Source organism: Hemitrygon akajei, chromosome 22 (genome assembly GCF_048418815.1).
Source record: "Hemitrygon akajei chromosome 22, sHemAka1.3, whole genome shotgun sequence".
NCBI classification, from domain to species: domain Eukaryota; kingdom Metazoa; phylum Chordata; class Chondrichthyes; order Myliobatiformes; family Dasyatidae; genus Hemitrygon; species Hemitrygon akajei.
Genome location: NC_133145.1, coordinates 35,900,084 through 35,917,397, shown reverse-complemented (window position 1 = coordinate 35,917,397; position 17,314 = coordinate 35,900,084). Strand labels below are relative to the sequence as shown.

General features: G+C 40.0%; 1 protein-coding gene across 9 annotated transcripts in view; it reads right to left on the bottom strand.

The window, feature by feature from the left end:
- Positions 1–17,314, bottom strand: part of LOC140714630 (septin-9-like) — a 307,344-nt gene that overhangs the window by 73,106 nt on the left and 216,924 nt on the right. The window contains exon 1 of one of the 9 annotated variants that reach the window (XM_073025990.1): positions 9,045–9,140. The exons of 7 other annotated variants lie outside the window; for them this stretch is intronic. The gene's annotated coding sequence lies outside the window, so the exon portion shown is untranslated. Of the gene's footprint in view, positions 1–7,708; positions 7,854–9,044; positions 9,141–17,314 lie in introns of those variants that run through there. One more of the 9 variants, XM_073025988.1, reaches the window with a different exon arrangement.

Sequence of the window (17,314 nt, the reverse complement as noted above, 5' to 3'; positions counted from 1 at the left end):
GTCAAGAGAATAAATGTGTCCATACACACAAGAAAAGATGTGAGTGTATTCCCTATTATGAACTTGAGCTGCAAACCAATTTTCACAGCAATGTCTAGCTGCCAATTTATCTATCTGGGTCAACCTGACTATCAGCATGGCAGAGTTCAACACAAACTGACATAGTGAAGCATTGATGTTGGCCCATTAGTCACAGTCAGATCTGGAAAGTGGCTATAAAACTCTATATAGATAAAAATTTGTTGCAATTTATCCCCACCGTCGGTTGCAGATCTCCTTCGCTTGAAGGGACAGCGATACACATCACATTGGAATACATCATCCGTTCAATCCAGTAAACTCAAAATCATAGAACATGTATTCAACTGTATCTTTAAAGACTATGCACATGATGTGTTGCATTGTTGTACAAGCCACTGAAGGATGTTTTGTTGGCAATTCTATTCTTGCTAATTGTTTCATAGGCAAAGCAGTGATGCAGGCAGACAGCTGTGGTGGGTAAATATACCAGGAAGCTTGAGGAATACTGGAGATCTCAGCTACTTGCCACGTATAAGTCAAGTGATAATGTTCATCCTCATTGTTTGAGGATGAAAAGTAACATCAAGGTCTCTGGGGAAGTCATAAAGTTGAGAAATATGGTCACACATGAAAAGATGATGACATTTTTCCTGCTGGCCATAGGACCATAGACAAGAGCATTAGTGAACTTAAGCCAAATCAGAGACAAGGCCTCTTCTGGGAACATTATAGAAGTCAAGAAGTGTATGTCTTACACAATACCTTCAGACACTTGCAGGTGGTCAGGCTAAATACACTGGTTAAAAGGCGCATTTTTCAGACTTGTGAGATATTCCAATCCAGCAATTACCCCTGAAGGATTGTGTATGTACTGGTGAACGAGAGAATTCACACAAGTTTATGCTTAGCACATTGAACCTGACATCCTAAGAGAACTTCCAGAATAATAACATCACAATGCATCACAGTTTGGTATGTCAACTGCTCTGTCTGTGACTGTCTCCCCTCCATGGACTCAGTCTATACTTCTCACTTCTTGGTAGAGCAGCCAATATAATCAAAGCCTCTATCCACCCTGGATGTTTTTTACATTTATATATTGTTGTATTTATATATATTTCCCTCCCCCCTACCTCTCCCTCTCAGAAGATACAAAAGCCTGAAAGCATATACTACCAGGCTCAAAGACAGACTGTACCTCACTGCTGTAAGACTAGTAAATGTATTAGATGGACTCTCGACTTCACAATATACTTGATTATGATCTTGCACCTTATTACCTATCTGCACTCCACTTTCTCTGCAGCTATTTCACTTTATTCTGTACTCAGCTACTGTTTACCTCAGTCTGCCTCAATTCAGTTTGGTCAGTAGGAACAGTACGCAAGACAAGCCTTTCACTGTAGCTCAGTACACGTGACAATAATAGATCAATCCCAATGGAGACTGCACTGGAAAACATAAAAAGACTTTTGCTCAGGGCTCGTTGCTCTGATGCACATGGGAAACAAGCCCACAGATGTCCTCACATCAGCTGAGTTACACAGGTCATGTGAATCGTACAACTGAGGTTGGCAGAAAACCAACTGGGGATGAATAGCAGAGACTGGAAGGATGCAAAACGTGAGGGGTATCAGGAGGAAGTATGCAACATACCTGGGCAGGACTCTCTTGATGTTTCATGTCCTTGAAGAAATTAGTAATACCCATTTCTCCTGGATGAAAGGGAGTTAAAGGTGTGGAAAAGTCCTATCGGAGTCCTGTTCACATAATGGCAGCAGACAGTGAAGGGACAGAATAGATACTTTCCGGTGCGATAAGTTATAGTCTTGGGCACACTATAATATGGCTCCAGCCTTGGGTAGAATTTTCAGTGCACCCTAAGCGGCAATTAGAATGAACATTGATAGGGTAGAAAGTGACAATACTGGTGTTGTCAAATACAGTTCATATTTCCAAATCCAGTGATTCCTTCAAAAGGGGGGAAGGTAGGAGATCAACCGTGAGCCCTGTTGGACCTACATCTAGCTGGGAGTGGGGGGGGGGGGGGATGCTAGAGCCTAGGGTGCATTTAGGTTGTCCTCTGTTTTCCATCAAACTGGCTAACAGCAAGGATGGGGGTTGGCAGTGAAAATGGTTTGGGGAGGCCTACATTTATCACTGGGGAATGGAGGTCAGTGATTGACAGAGTCAGCCAGAGGGAAAAGCTGGGCAAAAAAATTGACCAGCAGCAGCTTGGGACAGAAGAGTCCATGAACGACATTGAGGTTTCAATGGGATGCATAGGGAGTGGGTTGAGAGCAGGGGAGGGAATTATGAATAATAAACTCCCCCAACAGGTGAATTATGAGGACTAGCATCATCACAAACATTCCCAATGGAAAATCACATTGAGGTTACAAAGGCATCCTCATCATTAGTGCCAATCAAATTTGCCAATGGTTTTATTGGATCTGGAAATGGAAACTCAAACGCAGCTTAACCAGGGTTAAATTGAGCTTTCAGTCTTGCAGCACCAAAACAGCCAGGACTATGCAATCCAATTTCTAAGCATCAATTATCATCTTCTGCTGAGAGAGTACACATTTTGATCCTACTTCTAACCACTTAATTATCCAAATAGAGCAATTCATAATGACAATTGACTAAATAGTGGCAGTACTACTTTATTCTGGTATAAATTGGTTCCAGAAGTCAACAGTGTAAAATGGACAGGTCATTTTGACCTTCTTTGTAATGACTATGCTATGCATCATTCTATTCCACGTCTCCTGCCTTAAATGATCAAAAGCTTTGAATACCTCAAAGTGGAAGTAAACAGGACCTTTTCAGAATGGCAGGCAGTGACTAGTAGGGTACCACATGGTTCAGTGCTGGGACCCCAGTTGTTTACAACATACAAAGTATATTAATGATTTAGACGAGGGAATTAAATACAGCATCTCCAAGTTTGCGGATGACATGAAGCTGGGCGGCGGTGTTAGCTGTGAGGAGGATGCTAAGAGGATGCAGGGTGACTTGGATAGGTTAGGTGAGTGGGCAAATTCATGGCAGATGCAATTTAATGTGGATAAATGTGAGGTTATCCACTTTGGTTGCAAGAACAGGAAAACAGATTATTATCTGAACGGTGGCCGATTAGGAAAAGGGGAGGTGCAACAAGACCTGGGTGTCATTGTACACCAGTCATTGAAGGTGTGCATACAGGTACAGCAGGCGGTGAAAAAGGTAAATGGTATGTTGGCATTCATAGCAAAAGGATTTGAGTACAGCAGCAGGGATGTTCTACTGCAGTTGTACAAGGCCTTGGTGAGACCACACCTAGAAAATTGTGTGCAGTTTTGGTCCCTTAATCTGAGGAAAAACAGTCTTGCCATAGAGGGAGTACAGAGAAGGTTCACCGGATTGATTCCTGGGATGGCAGGACTTTCATATGAAGAAAGACTGGATCGACTAGGCTTATACTCACTGGAATTTAAAAGATTGAGGGGGGATCTTATTGAAACGTATAAAATTCTAAAGGGATTGGACAGGCTAGATGCAGGAAGATTGTTTCCGATGTTGGGGAAGTCCAGAACGAGGGGTCACAGTTTATGGATAAAGGGGAAGCCTTTTAGGACCGAGATGAGGAAAAACTTCTTCACACAGAGAGTGGTGAATCTGTGGAATTCTCTGCCACAGGAAACAGTTGAGGTCGGTTCATTGGCTATACTTAAGAAGAAGTTAGATATGGCCCTTGTGGCTAAAGGGATCGGGGGTATGGAGAGAAAGCAGGTACAGGGTTCTGAGTTGGATGATCAGCCATGAACATACTGAATGGTGGTGCAGGCATGAAGGGCCGAATGGCCTACTCCTGCACCTATTTTCTATGTTTCTATTTCATAACCAAAGATACTTCACGTCAGTTTGCTCTTACTGAGGTTTAAACATTCCTACATCTAACACTGATGTTTAACATGCTCTGCCGGTTTGATCAGTATACCCAGAGGACATCACTGCTCTTTTTCAGCATTCAATGGACAATATTACAAGGATATTAACAAAAATTTGGCCATGTTTTAAAAGATGTAATCTGTGACAATGAGGTATTTGTTTAATAACTCATTATATACCAGAATCCCTGGCTCACAGCTCAAATTCAGCAATACTACAATGTGTAGATGACATCAAAAGTTTATAAACTTATTTGTCTGTCTACTGGCAGAGTATATACAAATGCTCAAGCTGAATCAGAGACTATTCCAAGCATTCAGCAACCCCTGTACCCCTTGACCTTGTTTCAAAATTTTCAATGCCTAAAAATGTATCTGAGTGAATATTGAGGTCAATTCAAATCCTTGGACAATGAGGTTTGCACAGTATTAATTACACTTTATACAATTCACCTTGCATTATGTCGTGACTACAATTTGTAGTACACGGAACATGTCACAATTGTAATACGTGTCCTTGGTGTTTGTATTTTTAATTTAAAATATTAACTTTGTATTTCATTTGATTAATAACATAGCACACATAATATCTAGAATTATTCCAAGCTATCACCATGTTAATGGGGGGGGGGGGGGGGTGTTCCAGTTTGCCTTTTTCCATTGAATTCCATGCTACAAGTGGACATAAATTCCCACAGGATGTTTTCTGTCATATTAAGCCATTTTATCAGTGATGACAAAGTGACTCACTGTCATAATGTAATGGCTAGACAACACTAGAGTGAAAGAAGCAACAAATAGTGTCAGTTCTTTTTTAGTCACTTAACACTGTGAAGCACTAAGAATTAGATATGATAATCACTGCGGGTTGGGTTGGCAGTCAGAGCTGAGACTGCCCTTTGCCGTGTCCTCTCTACTCTGAGGATATTGAACAGACATAAAGTGTGGCAAAGCCGCACTCTTCACCTGTGAAACCATTTCTCTGATGTACAAGACTCATGGGTTAGGAAAGGGTTTAGGAAGTGGAGATCAAAGGGTAAGAGAATGGCAGTGTAGAAGTTCTGAGGTAATTGAAGCATGGTGATATAGTGAAAGTGGGGTAAAGACTGAGGTATGACTTTAGGAAGCTGGCCATGGTTACAACAGCTCCCCATAGTGCAGCCTGCTAGAGGAAATGCCTTACAGAAGTAACGTGTGGCATTGCTGCAGTCTGAAATGTCTGCTCACATGTCAGACTGGAGGGGTTGTGGTAAAGGAGGGACTTGGCTGTATATACTAGGCAAATCAACATAATGAAAGCATATCTAAATCTTACCGCACCACTGTTTTGAGCACCTAAAAATAAATGAAATAATTTGTTGTTTCTTTCCCATTTTGCTTTCATTTATATTTTTGACAAAAAAATCTAAGTGAATTTTGTTCTCACAACCTTTAGTAATTTGTGAATTAAGTAAGCATGAATTTTCATAAGCCAAACAGCCATAAAGCAGAGATTACACATGCTGAGTTGTCATCTGAAATTCATTATAACTGATTGAACTGTGGATTATAATTATTTTGCTGAAAGTGATGCAGACAATCTTAACAGTGCAAATATTTCCCTCATTCTATCTCCCTCCATTCTTCAGCCCCCCCGCCCCTTTGTCACTCTTACCCACTCCATCCGCCCACTTGGCCTCATACTCTCTCTGCTTGTCTACCCTCTTCCTCCTACCTCTCACACTTCAAGCACTCTCCCGCCTTCCGGCCCTGTTACACCAAAACGATATAGGGCAAAGTATCATCTCTACTGGCTCCCCATCCTTCATTCCAAAGATTTATTTCTTGTACCAACACCAGTTTGTACCATCTGTAAATCTACTTCACAGTTAGACTGGCAGCACCCAACAAAATCTCTGCCTCCAAGGACAGGACAAATTCATTTCCATCACACCAACTTGAAAACTTATCACCATTCTTTCAAAGATGGGCCTAAATTCTGGAACTCCTTACTCAACTCCCACTACGTTTTTTTCTCCAGCAGCAGGATGTGCAATTCAACAGCATACCACCTCTGACAAGCTACATGAAAACGCTAACATAGAAACAGTTCCTCCGCAAAAGCTTACACCAAGTTGCAATGCAATGTTCCACCATACAAATAAATAGGGATTCTTTCACAGTTCTGATCTGGTAGCTTGTGGAAAGGCATTTGGATTTACACCCTCCACGGGAAATGCAGCCTCCCTCCTACTCTTAGAGTTACAGTATCCATGTGGCTATCTATGTATCTATATTGAGTTTCTGATCATTGAAACCACCAGGACGCTGAAAATGAAGAAACTGGTGCTGATAATACCATTGAATATTGTTGGCAGAGCATCTGAAAAAAATCCTGGATTTTGTTTATCGTTTGCAGCCTGCGAACAAATTCGAGTCACATTTCAGTGAACCTTTTTCTCAATGTACCTGAAAACCTTTGGCCAGGTCTTAACTGTCCATAATGCTGGGTTGCATGGAATGGGAAACAAAGGAATCCCTTAATTTGTGGCTAGGTGTCCATTCTACTTTCTCTCATAAATAAGCTAAAAGGTCTTGGCCCAAATTATCATCTGCTTATTTCGCTCAATATTTACTTCCTAACCTGCTCGTTTCTCCAGCATTTTGTGTGTGTGTTGCTGAAGTTGAATAGTTTCCTCTTTGTATCTGGATGGAGGTAGTTCTAAACATACCACTAGATCATTCTGGGTGCACGTTATCACAAGGCTCGTACTTCATGGTTTAATCCCAAATTGCAAGAAGATCTGATCGACTGAAAACTGTTTGTTCTCACAAAACGAATCCCCTCTATCTACCATATCTATGTCTATCTACATATTGCACATGCTTTTAGTAGTCTTTCTAATCAAGCTGAAGGTTAAAAAAAAGTATTGATCCAACCACACACACACAACACTTTACGCTGCAGCAGAAGCCTTTAATATGTGCACAGGTACACAACACAAGCAGTAATGGTAGCACTCACTCTACTAGCACACAGGATGCAATACCAATTCCACCGCACTTGAAAGAAACTGCAAATTGTCATTTACAGTCACGGAATGGTAGTGACTGCCTCAAGAGACAAGAAGCAAAGAAGTGGGGAAGACAGTTTTGCTTTCACACAAAACAGGGTAGGTTTAGTCTTTGGGTCAACAATCACACTACACAGCTTTCTTTCAAAAGAAAGCCCTCAGACTGGGACTGCCCTGCACAGTGATTTATTGAACTATTGTTTGGTCAAATAGACCGTTATTTGGCATGGAAAAATAGGACTTTAGGAAATGAAGGAGGAGCAATTTCTGAACGTGTGAACTCAAGCAGGCCATTTTGTTAAATGATCTGGGTAATGATTCCTTTGCTGATTTCAAACATTGCTCTTTATTTTGTTGGGCATGCATCTGATCAGCCCAGTAACAATCAATGTCAGAAAATAAAACTTGTCCACCTTAGTTATCAGTACATTTAAATCTCACATTCTTCTGAAACAGCTTCAAAGCTTCCAGTCATTAAATTCTCATTTGCAGTCACACATTTTTCATTGGTTTGCTTCTAGCTTAATTTTAGTTACAGTGTCCATCATTGTTTCAGTCACGTTTATGCCTCTGAAAAGTCTCCTGCACCAATCCCTCATTAAAAGGGCACTTGCTATACTCCTTATCTTTTCCCTGGCACTATCTATACTGCACAACACAAAGAAATCAATTATTAGAAGTGCTAGATATTTAATGTCTTACCTAATTGATGAGACAGGCTTGTTGGCAAGTTTGAGAGCAACCAGTAAGAGCAGCTATCAAGAAGTGTAAGATGCTGCTACACGTGTCTTTTCACATGTTTGCGCAGACCACAGGAAGACAGTGCTGGCACTTCAGCAAATGAGTCAAGTGCGCAGTCGGTGCTCCCTGTGCTGCTTGTTAACTGAGTAACAGCTTGAAAAGGCAGGAAATGGGCATTTCTTAAGTCTGCTGAAGGGAGGTGCTTGGTAACTGCTCACTGAAGGAAACGTTCTGAAGAGCTAAAAAAGAAATCTCCAGCGTCTGAGGGGCAGCATTGGAGATGATGGTCTAGGCAGCCTCCAGGAGGAAGGAGTTCCATCCTTCCACCTCTGGGGTTGATAATCCTCCTATCAGCATCATATATTCGAATGAAGAATGCCAGTAGGGTTGCATTCAGGCATGTCTGTTCCCGGATGTATGTGGTGCTGGAAACAGTTCAATGGCTCATCAGGCTAAGAATCATTTTTCCCACAACTGCCTCATCTATAGCTCCAAAATTCTCATCGATTCTTTTCCCCAGCCCACAGGTTGGGGTCAATTCCACCAGCCCACTTCAACAACCCCTAGCACACTCTATTGCAATCTTCAGTTCCCTGTGCTTTACAACTTCAAAATCACTTCATTGTGACCAACAACTTGTCTAAGCAAGGCTGAAGAAAAACTATCACCATTATTCATAAATCTTTCTGATCAGAGATCACCTTACTGTGCTCAAATGCTACAGTTTGGGTATAAAAAACCGGGGGCAGTTCAAGCAATATCAAGTGGCAGTGCTGGAGGTTCCAGCACTGGCTTGCTTCCCATAACATTATTTTTTTTTTTACTAAGTACCACATGACTGTGGCACACAACACAGAGAAGCAGAGTTCAGCAGCCACATCTCTCTTAGCTCTGCCTTCACACTTCTATTTTCAATTCAGCAACAGAAAATGTCAAAGCCCTCACACTCTGGAACTAGGCCACGTTTGTAAAGCACCACTGTGGCTAGCGTGACCACAATCACCAACTCAGAAGCATAACATGCAACTTTCAGCAGACAGCCGACAAGACCAGCATGCAAGAGGTTAAAACGTACTGATCCTGTGGCAAGGAATTATGGACAGTGAACATTCACTACCTGGAAGCTCCCTGAGACAGTTCTGACTGCTTCCATGCACTTGAAATTTGAATCAAAACAGTCCCTGGTGTTGATCATGTAGACAACCAATCAATGAATCCGTGGAAAACCAATCAATGCATCAGTGGAAACGGTCAGCATGCAGCCATTTGCACAACAGCATGTTCCACATGTCCCTACCTGTGCAATTGTCAGCAACATACTAGAGATCACTGCCACCATCCTTATTCTCTCCCTCCAATTCAGAATTCCCAGATGTACTTTTCACACAACACAAGCTGATTTGCAGGCCTGTCTGTGAAGGCAGACCAGCTTTGAGTAATAATTAACAAAGGAAAAATCAAATTCATTAACCAAATTAATAAATAACTGAATGCTGCTGTTGTTATGTGAATGAAGTCACTGGAGAAAATTGCTAGTAGATACAAAACAGCTTTATTCGACAAAACAAGGTACAGCAGGCATCGTATGGAGATGCTTTCGGTGGAAAGACCCACTGATCCAACATGGGGCTCGATATCTTAGATGCCAAACCTCAAAGGGCAACTCCATATTTACAATGTATGGACAATGCTTTCTTTGAAACTACTTACAACCTTCATGCCACCTGGTTCACATCCACAGCACAAACATCCAAATGCATTTTAATCAGCATTGTCTGGACTGGGGCTCACAGCTTTTAGGAACCCATTGCTCAGAGCTGCACTCCAAATTAAATGCACAGTACATTTTCAAATGTGAAGACTGGCAGCCAATGTCATTTGCTAAATGTATATGCCCTAAACCCAAAAGTCACCCTAACTGGCAAAACAGAGACAAGTAAGAAAAAAGAAACACGTGTGTATGCAAGAATAGTTGTAAGCATGGTCATGTGCATACATGTCTTTAGGAAACTATGCACTGAAGCCCAGCCAAGAATGAAGACATAATAAGCCCAAATGGATTCGGAAAATGAGTTGGGAGCTTAGAATAAAGACTGATGTTTACTGATAAGCAAAATATTACTCAGTCTTAAAATGCATTGTTTGGACCAGATTTCCAAAAGCCAGACCACAGAGTACTATTGCTAACTTGAAATTCCTTTCTCTTCAATCCAGTCAACTGAAATTACATCTGAACTGACTGCTGGTAAGCACACTAGCATCAGATTCCTTTGACTCCTAAGCCACCTGCAGACAAGTCTATTAAAACTTTATTCTTGGCGTGGTTTTGGAACATAAAACAGTACAGCACAGTGCAGGCCCTTCAGTCCATCGAACTGGATTAACCTTTTAAACTACTCTAAGAATGATGCAACCCTTCCCCGCCCCCGCATAGCCCCCCCCCCCCATTTTGTTGCATACTCTCCTAAAGGCGCATAAAGTAGGCAGATGCTCAATAGCAAGCCTTCATGTCTTGACTCTGATGTCCAAGGTTTGGGATCGATTTGGTCCGAGCAGAATTCAAGTCAGCGCCAGCGACTCAAACGAAATGAAGTTGTGTCCAGCAGACTCCTTGTCCTGTAACAGGTTTGCACACAATCACAGGGGGAGCCAAAGGAATTTAAATCCTCCCAGGTGTGCATGGCCTTCCTTGAAAGCAGTGCCCTTATGTGTCAAATGAGAAGGAGTTGGCCGAATAACACACTTCAAGAATGTTCACCTCAGTTCAATATCCTATAGTTAGGATGGTTGCAATGGATGGCGATACCATTTCATGCTGATCAGTAAGTGGCGGAGAAGGCCAGCAAAAGCTTAAAGATTAGTTTTCATCACTTGCCCATAAGACCCACTTTGTTTAGGCAGCTGGACTCAAAGTAAACTTGTTCCAAGGTTTGACAAGGAATGTTGGACAAAGATCAATTTTTTTGATCTTGACCAATGAGTAACTTGGATAACCTGCAATTTTATTTCACTGGTTATTTCAAATAATTTACTCAGCAATCAAGACAACTGCATAAATTTTCAATTCTAAAATCAATCTCAAACTGCATTACGATTGTTGGGATGATATTACAAGAGTTAGGCCAATGGGAGGGCTAATGGAGGACTGGGGAATGCAACCTGTTTGGTGCAGCAATTTGCAAACGTGTGTTGTACTTCGACATCCTACTCCAGAAAATGATTTAGTACATTGGTAGGCCTTACCGATCAGATATGCACTGATTGGGATTGACCATAATTGTAATTCATGTATTATGGAAAATATTTTGATTTTGGTCAATTGGACTTTATTCACAAGTGCATACACTTGATCAATTCAGCCTCTGAAGTGCTTGTATGTGTTTAAATGTTCATGCAAAGAACAGTATGCTCTGAACAGAAATCCTCTTTACGCAACATCTCCAGAGACACAGCACTACACCAGTTGTGAAGAGTAAGTTTCCACAAGTTAACCTCCAGCAGCCTCACATCTTTCCAAATGTATTGTAATGATGTTTTAAAAGCAGAAGCACTTTGCTGGATCAAAACCCTGAATCACTGATACAAAAACCCTGCAAAGACCTGAATGGCCTTGTGCAGGTGTTAGCAAGTTTACCATCTGCAGTTTGTGAAGTTAAGGTCATCCCACAGCACTGACAGGGCGTTTCCAGGAATATTTTGTGTCTAACAAAATCCTTATGCTATTAAAATATATTAAATCCATGACATAGTCATATAAATGGTCTAATGACTATAAGGAACTAATATATAGAATACAGATCAAGTTTTCTGCATTTGTGGCTTATTTTTTAATTTAAATTCTTAAATAAAAATCAAATATGAAAAGGTCTTTGATCAGTGGAAAAAGCCAGATGGAGAAATTGTTCACTAAGTATTATCATATGTGCAAAACAGAACTGGAATCAATGAGTTCTTTAATAATATTCTACTGATGCCAAATAAATTCCTTTGTTTATTTCTGGACCTTATCAAACTTTGTCTCATCGGCTGTTATACCACATCATCTGTGGTGGCTCTGTATTTTCTGCAGCAGAGTCCTTCCTGTAAATATAGAATAGTCAGCTGGAAATTTAAATCATCACCCCACAAGTTGTGATGTCAGTAGGTTCTGAAGGTCAGGTCGCAATGACTAATTTTCTTTGTTCCATGCCTCCCAGAAGAACAGCCATTTCCTTCCATGCATGCTTTGTTTTTGGATACTTTTCTTCCATGTGAGTAGTTCAGGTTTAGCCAATAATGAGTAGTTCAGGTCGACCCAATTGGAAGAGCAGGGTTGTTGATTGGGAAGACACAGCTGGTTGGACACAATAACGTTGCATAGGGAAGTACAGATAGCTGAATTAGCATTAGTCTCTGCAAGCAGTCCAATGCTCCAGAAAAATAATGCCCAATAATTTTATAAAGCTGGGAGGCTGCAGGGTCTACCTGTGTAAAGTTAACCGATCAGTTGTGGTGTTGAAAGGATGCTTAAATATGATTTCAACATCTCCAAGAGAAAAGATAATAACTGGAGGCTTATCAACCCCTGTCTAGAGATGCATGAATGCACTGACTGTCCAAATGTGCATACAGCTTACATGAGGTATTTTAATACAGAAGCAATAGAAATCGACATGTTGTTACCACCTTTGAAAGAGGTGAAGCACAGTGAAAAGTTCCTAATTTTAGGAAAATATAGAGGGGACAAAAACAAAATAGGAAGCAGCTAGCCAACTCGGGTCATAGAAGAGTAACGTGCAACTCAAATGGAGCAAAAACACCACACTTCGGTGGTACTCATGCAGATCAAGCTGTATTGTTGATACTTACAGTAGAAATAGTGAAAGACGCACATTTCAACCCCAAAAAAACAAAATTTACATGTTTTACATTTGTCACAAGCCACTGTTAAAGGTTACTAATATGGACTATGGCATTAAAGTATATTATTTAATGTACTCACCAGAAGGGAAATGTAGTTCAAGGAATAGGCAGATTGCCCCATGCTGTACCCAAGGCAATTGCCTGTTGTAACAGCTGGGAAAATCAAACATGGTGTTCAGGCACTTGCAATGTACAATGCAATAATGACTTCAATATTGCTGAAACATTTTAGGGTGCATTCACACGCCATTGTTAGCACTGCTGTGACATGGTTCCCACTTCACAGAAATGCTAAGAATGTTGAACGAGTGGCTTCAGTCCAGAGTTCACAGTTGGATTTCAAAGAAAAATGGAAAAAATCATTACTCCAAAAAAATCACTCTCCTATTTTGCTTGGCCTCCAAGGAATGTAACTAAAAATATCTTATTGTGGTGCAAAAAGGGAATGAAACCTTTTAATACCATCATGTTAATACCATCATGCAAATGGCCTTGCGTCAGATTTCAAATCCCTCCAAAGAGGAGCGTAAAGATGAACCACTCCTTTAGATTACGTACTTGCAAACGGAGTATTGGTAACTTCCAGAGTTGAAGCACCCTTTTACGCAGGTTTGTAATGTTGGTTTCTTGCAACATGGAATGATAAAAAATATTTTTAAATGATATGCTCACTTGTTTCCTTTTTATGAAATAGGAAACATTAACACTGGATACATTGAAATAAACTCAGTCTTTGCTGGCCATATATGCATTTGTTGATAATAAATATATCCAATGATTTAGAATGCACAGCACTTTGAGATAGCAAATTCCAAAGATTCATTGCCTCTAGAAAAGAAAATCCTCTTCAATTTCATCTTAAATGTGTGATTCCACATCTTCTCAGCTTTTATCCTGTCAAGACCTTCCACATTGATATGTTTCAATAACATTACCTTTCATTCTTTGAAATAATGAGGACAGACAGAACCTGTCAACAATCAACCTCTTGAACTCTCTCAAACCTTATTCACACATATACTTCCTTAAATAAAGAACCCAATACTACATGCAATACTCCAACTGTGATCTCACTAACACCTCATACAGATGCAAAAATACATCCCCACTTTTACACTTAATTCTTTTAACAAAGACCAGAATTCCATTTGCCTTCCTGGCTACTTGAGACAGTATCATTCTAAATTCCTGTGCTTTTTTTTCTCTCATGTTCTGACCTTTCTTCCTTGCTGGCGATTGGCAGGCTGGAGGCTTGGAGTTTGGTGCTCTAGTTGTTTCTGCATGTGGGTGTTCTGTTAGTTTTTGTGTGAGGGAGGGATGGGTGTCTGGGGTTTGCAAGTTTTGGTTACTTTTTGCATGGGGAGGGGATTGATGTCTTTCTTTCAACTATTATGGTTTTCTAATGTTTTATTGCTATCTGGAGAAGACAAATCTCAGAGTTGTATTCTGCACATATACTTTGATAATAAAACAAACTGTTGAACATGTACAAGGACATCTGGATGCCATTGCACAGCAGCCTATTTTGCAGCCCCTATTCATCTTATCAATTTTCAGCTTTTCTGATTTTTTTTTGTTACCAGTAACCTTAACAGTTCGTCTCACTGTACCTCACCTGACAAAGCTTTATTCATTTGCTCAATCTACTTACATCATTTTGCCGACTCTTTGCACCTTCCTCAAAACATGTTTTTACGACTGCTGTATCATCAGTAAATTTAGCATCAAAATATTCAAACATTTCATCTAAGTCATTAACCAGACCGTAGGTCACCCAGTACTAATCACTGTGTTATCCCAATATTTGCAGCATGGCAAAATGAAAATGTCATTTATACCAATTCTATTAGTAACTAGTTAATGAACTCCCCTCCCCCCAGAAACAGCCTCTTCTCACACCCCACCTAATACCTTGTGCAGTAACCTCTAAGTGGCACTTTACCAATTGCCTTTTAGAAATCTTAAAACATTATATATACTTCTTTCCTATATTTACATTGCATGTTACATCCTCAAGAAACTTTACAAATCTATCAAACATGATTTTCCTTCCATAATGCTACATTGGTTCCAATGAATTATAATATTTTTTCATCTATATGGTTACTAATATCTGAATAATTGATTCCAGTATTTTCCTTCAAAGGCAGATTCCAAGTTAACTGCCTAATAAGTTCCTGCTTCTGGTATCCTTCCATGAATTAATTAATTCAGACGCACAAAGCATTTCAAAGTGCAAATTTCTGCCACATATCTGGGATACCTAGCCTGTATATAAAAAAACATAGCCAAGACAGAATGTATTCTGTCTTCACAGTTAGTCTGGGAACTGAGCAGTCAGATAGCAAACAGTGACCACAGAACTGAATTCCTAACTGTGGATTAGTATTTTCTCTGGTCAGTTTGAAATGCATCTTCACTCAATTAAAAATTTAACTTTCAATCCTTCCACGCCCCCAAAGCACAGTCTGTAAGTGTACAACATTTACTTAAGAAGAAAATGTAATCATGTCATTAGTGTATTGGAAGTTGTCATTACTTTATATCTGAGTGCTCTTGGTATGAAGGCCATCTTCTATAATAATTAAAGATGGTACAAAGTACCAATTAGTGTACAAGAGCTTTCATGTTAAGTAAACAAAGGGAATTTATTTCATGATTTGTTAACAGAAATGTCCAAAAACACTGCATTTTTGAACATTCAATTGTAGCTTCCTATTATGAGCTAACAAAAAGATGCACTGCCTGGATAACACATGGTAGGGAAATGGATATGAAATCATGTCGGTTAATACATCCCTCAGCTATCATAAACAATACGGCACAGTTTACACTACGAGCTAATCTTAACTTCAACAATCCATAACTTTTTAAAAAATATGAATTTGTGATAAGTTTGCAATATCATCCTCAAATAACACTCTTGGGTGCAGCATTTCTGTAGCTCAAAAATTATTTGTATGCTTTAAGATTTCAATGATGTTGTTTCTCATTGTCTATCTGACAGAGGTGAAATTGTTGCTGCAGAACAAATGGCTATTTAGGGCAGCTAATTCTCCCACAGCTGATCTTACCAGGAAGAGACAAATGAGAACACTGTAGCGGGAAGTGGAAATTAATAAGAATACAACCTTCACAGAACAAAGTCCTGAAGAAGTGAAAAATATTTTTTTAACTGCTTCCAAGATTGGGAGTAGCTTACCAACTATGCAAAGTTAGTACATGAAAAAATAGTCTTTGCCCTCTAAATGGCTTTCTTTGGTAATGTGTTTTAAAGGAATTTGAATAGATCTAAGATTAGTTTATTATTTCTCATCAGAGCCTCAAACATTCAGTGTCGCCTTGGAAATTGACATGTTGCAAACTTCCTGCTGCAACTGTTGCCCCACAATGGTGAGGAGATCCAGAAGCAGGGCATGTACAAGATTATATTTTGGTATCCACAGATGTTGGGCTCAATTACCATTACTTTAGCAATCAAACTCATGACTAGCTGATTCAGTTCTGCAGGAAGTCACCAGTACAATCTAACACATTCAGCATTACACTTCCTTATCTGTTCATCATTACAATTTAACTGTTGCGTGTAGCAAAAGCACTGGCTACGAAGCTGTTGAATGGATTTCAACCAAAGAGCAGTAAGATATGCGAGCATTTTGTCTGCAATAATTTTTAAAACTTACAGTGACACATGGTAAATGAATACCACAGTGAACAATACTAAAAAAAAACTACTGAAAAGATTGCAGGGCTTCATTTGTCTAGCTAAATGTATTTACATTAATTTAGATTAAAAGCAAAGCCACTATGCATCAAAAGCAAAGAAAAGCAAGATTGCCACTGATATATGTCAACTCAGGGGGGAACAGTAACCTTCAAGTGTCATGGGAGCTCTCCGACAAGCCAAAATAAACGTTACGTTTGACTATCAGAGATACAGCATAACGTGCCACGTGTACAAATTCTTGCGGGTAAGCTGACCAGCTGCTGCTTAAGTCTTCAGCAGACAAACTGGAGAAGTGGACCTCCCTGCACTACAAAAAAAACTTAGTTAAGAAACCAACATGGATTGCTGAAATATTGCTGAATTTATTTAATGAATCAAAAAAAATCCCAAATCTACTCCCAAGATCAGGAGACCTGGCCACATCAACGCTGCACTTTTTTTCCCCCCCAGAAAAATTAATACGAGTTTAAGTTTAAACTCCAGATAGGAATTCTTAAAATTCAGTCAAATCCATCTGTGGTTTCCTGTAAGGAGCTGACAATAACAGTGAGAAGGTGGGAGAGGTTAAGGTATGGTAATGTGATTTTAATTATGGAGGATAAATATCAAAATCAACTTTTTCTCTAGACCTCCCCTACTTAAAAAAAAAGTAAAATTGTGGTTGGTGATGAATCGACCTGTTTCCAGCCACCGGCAGGAACTAATTAATACAGCAGCAGACGTGGGGTGTTGAGGTAATTCAGACGAGATAGCTCCTCCTAGTGGAGAATGAAAAAATGCCTAAATGCTGGTCTGTGGTCCAAGGCACTGTTTGTGTACGTCATGATTCACCACTGATTCCATGGTGGCAAACCCTTCCCAGTATCAGGAGGTTGCATTACCCTGTGGTACAACTAGTAGACACTTCCTCACAGTGCTAGAGACAGGTCAGCCTTGAC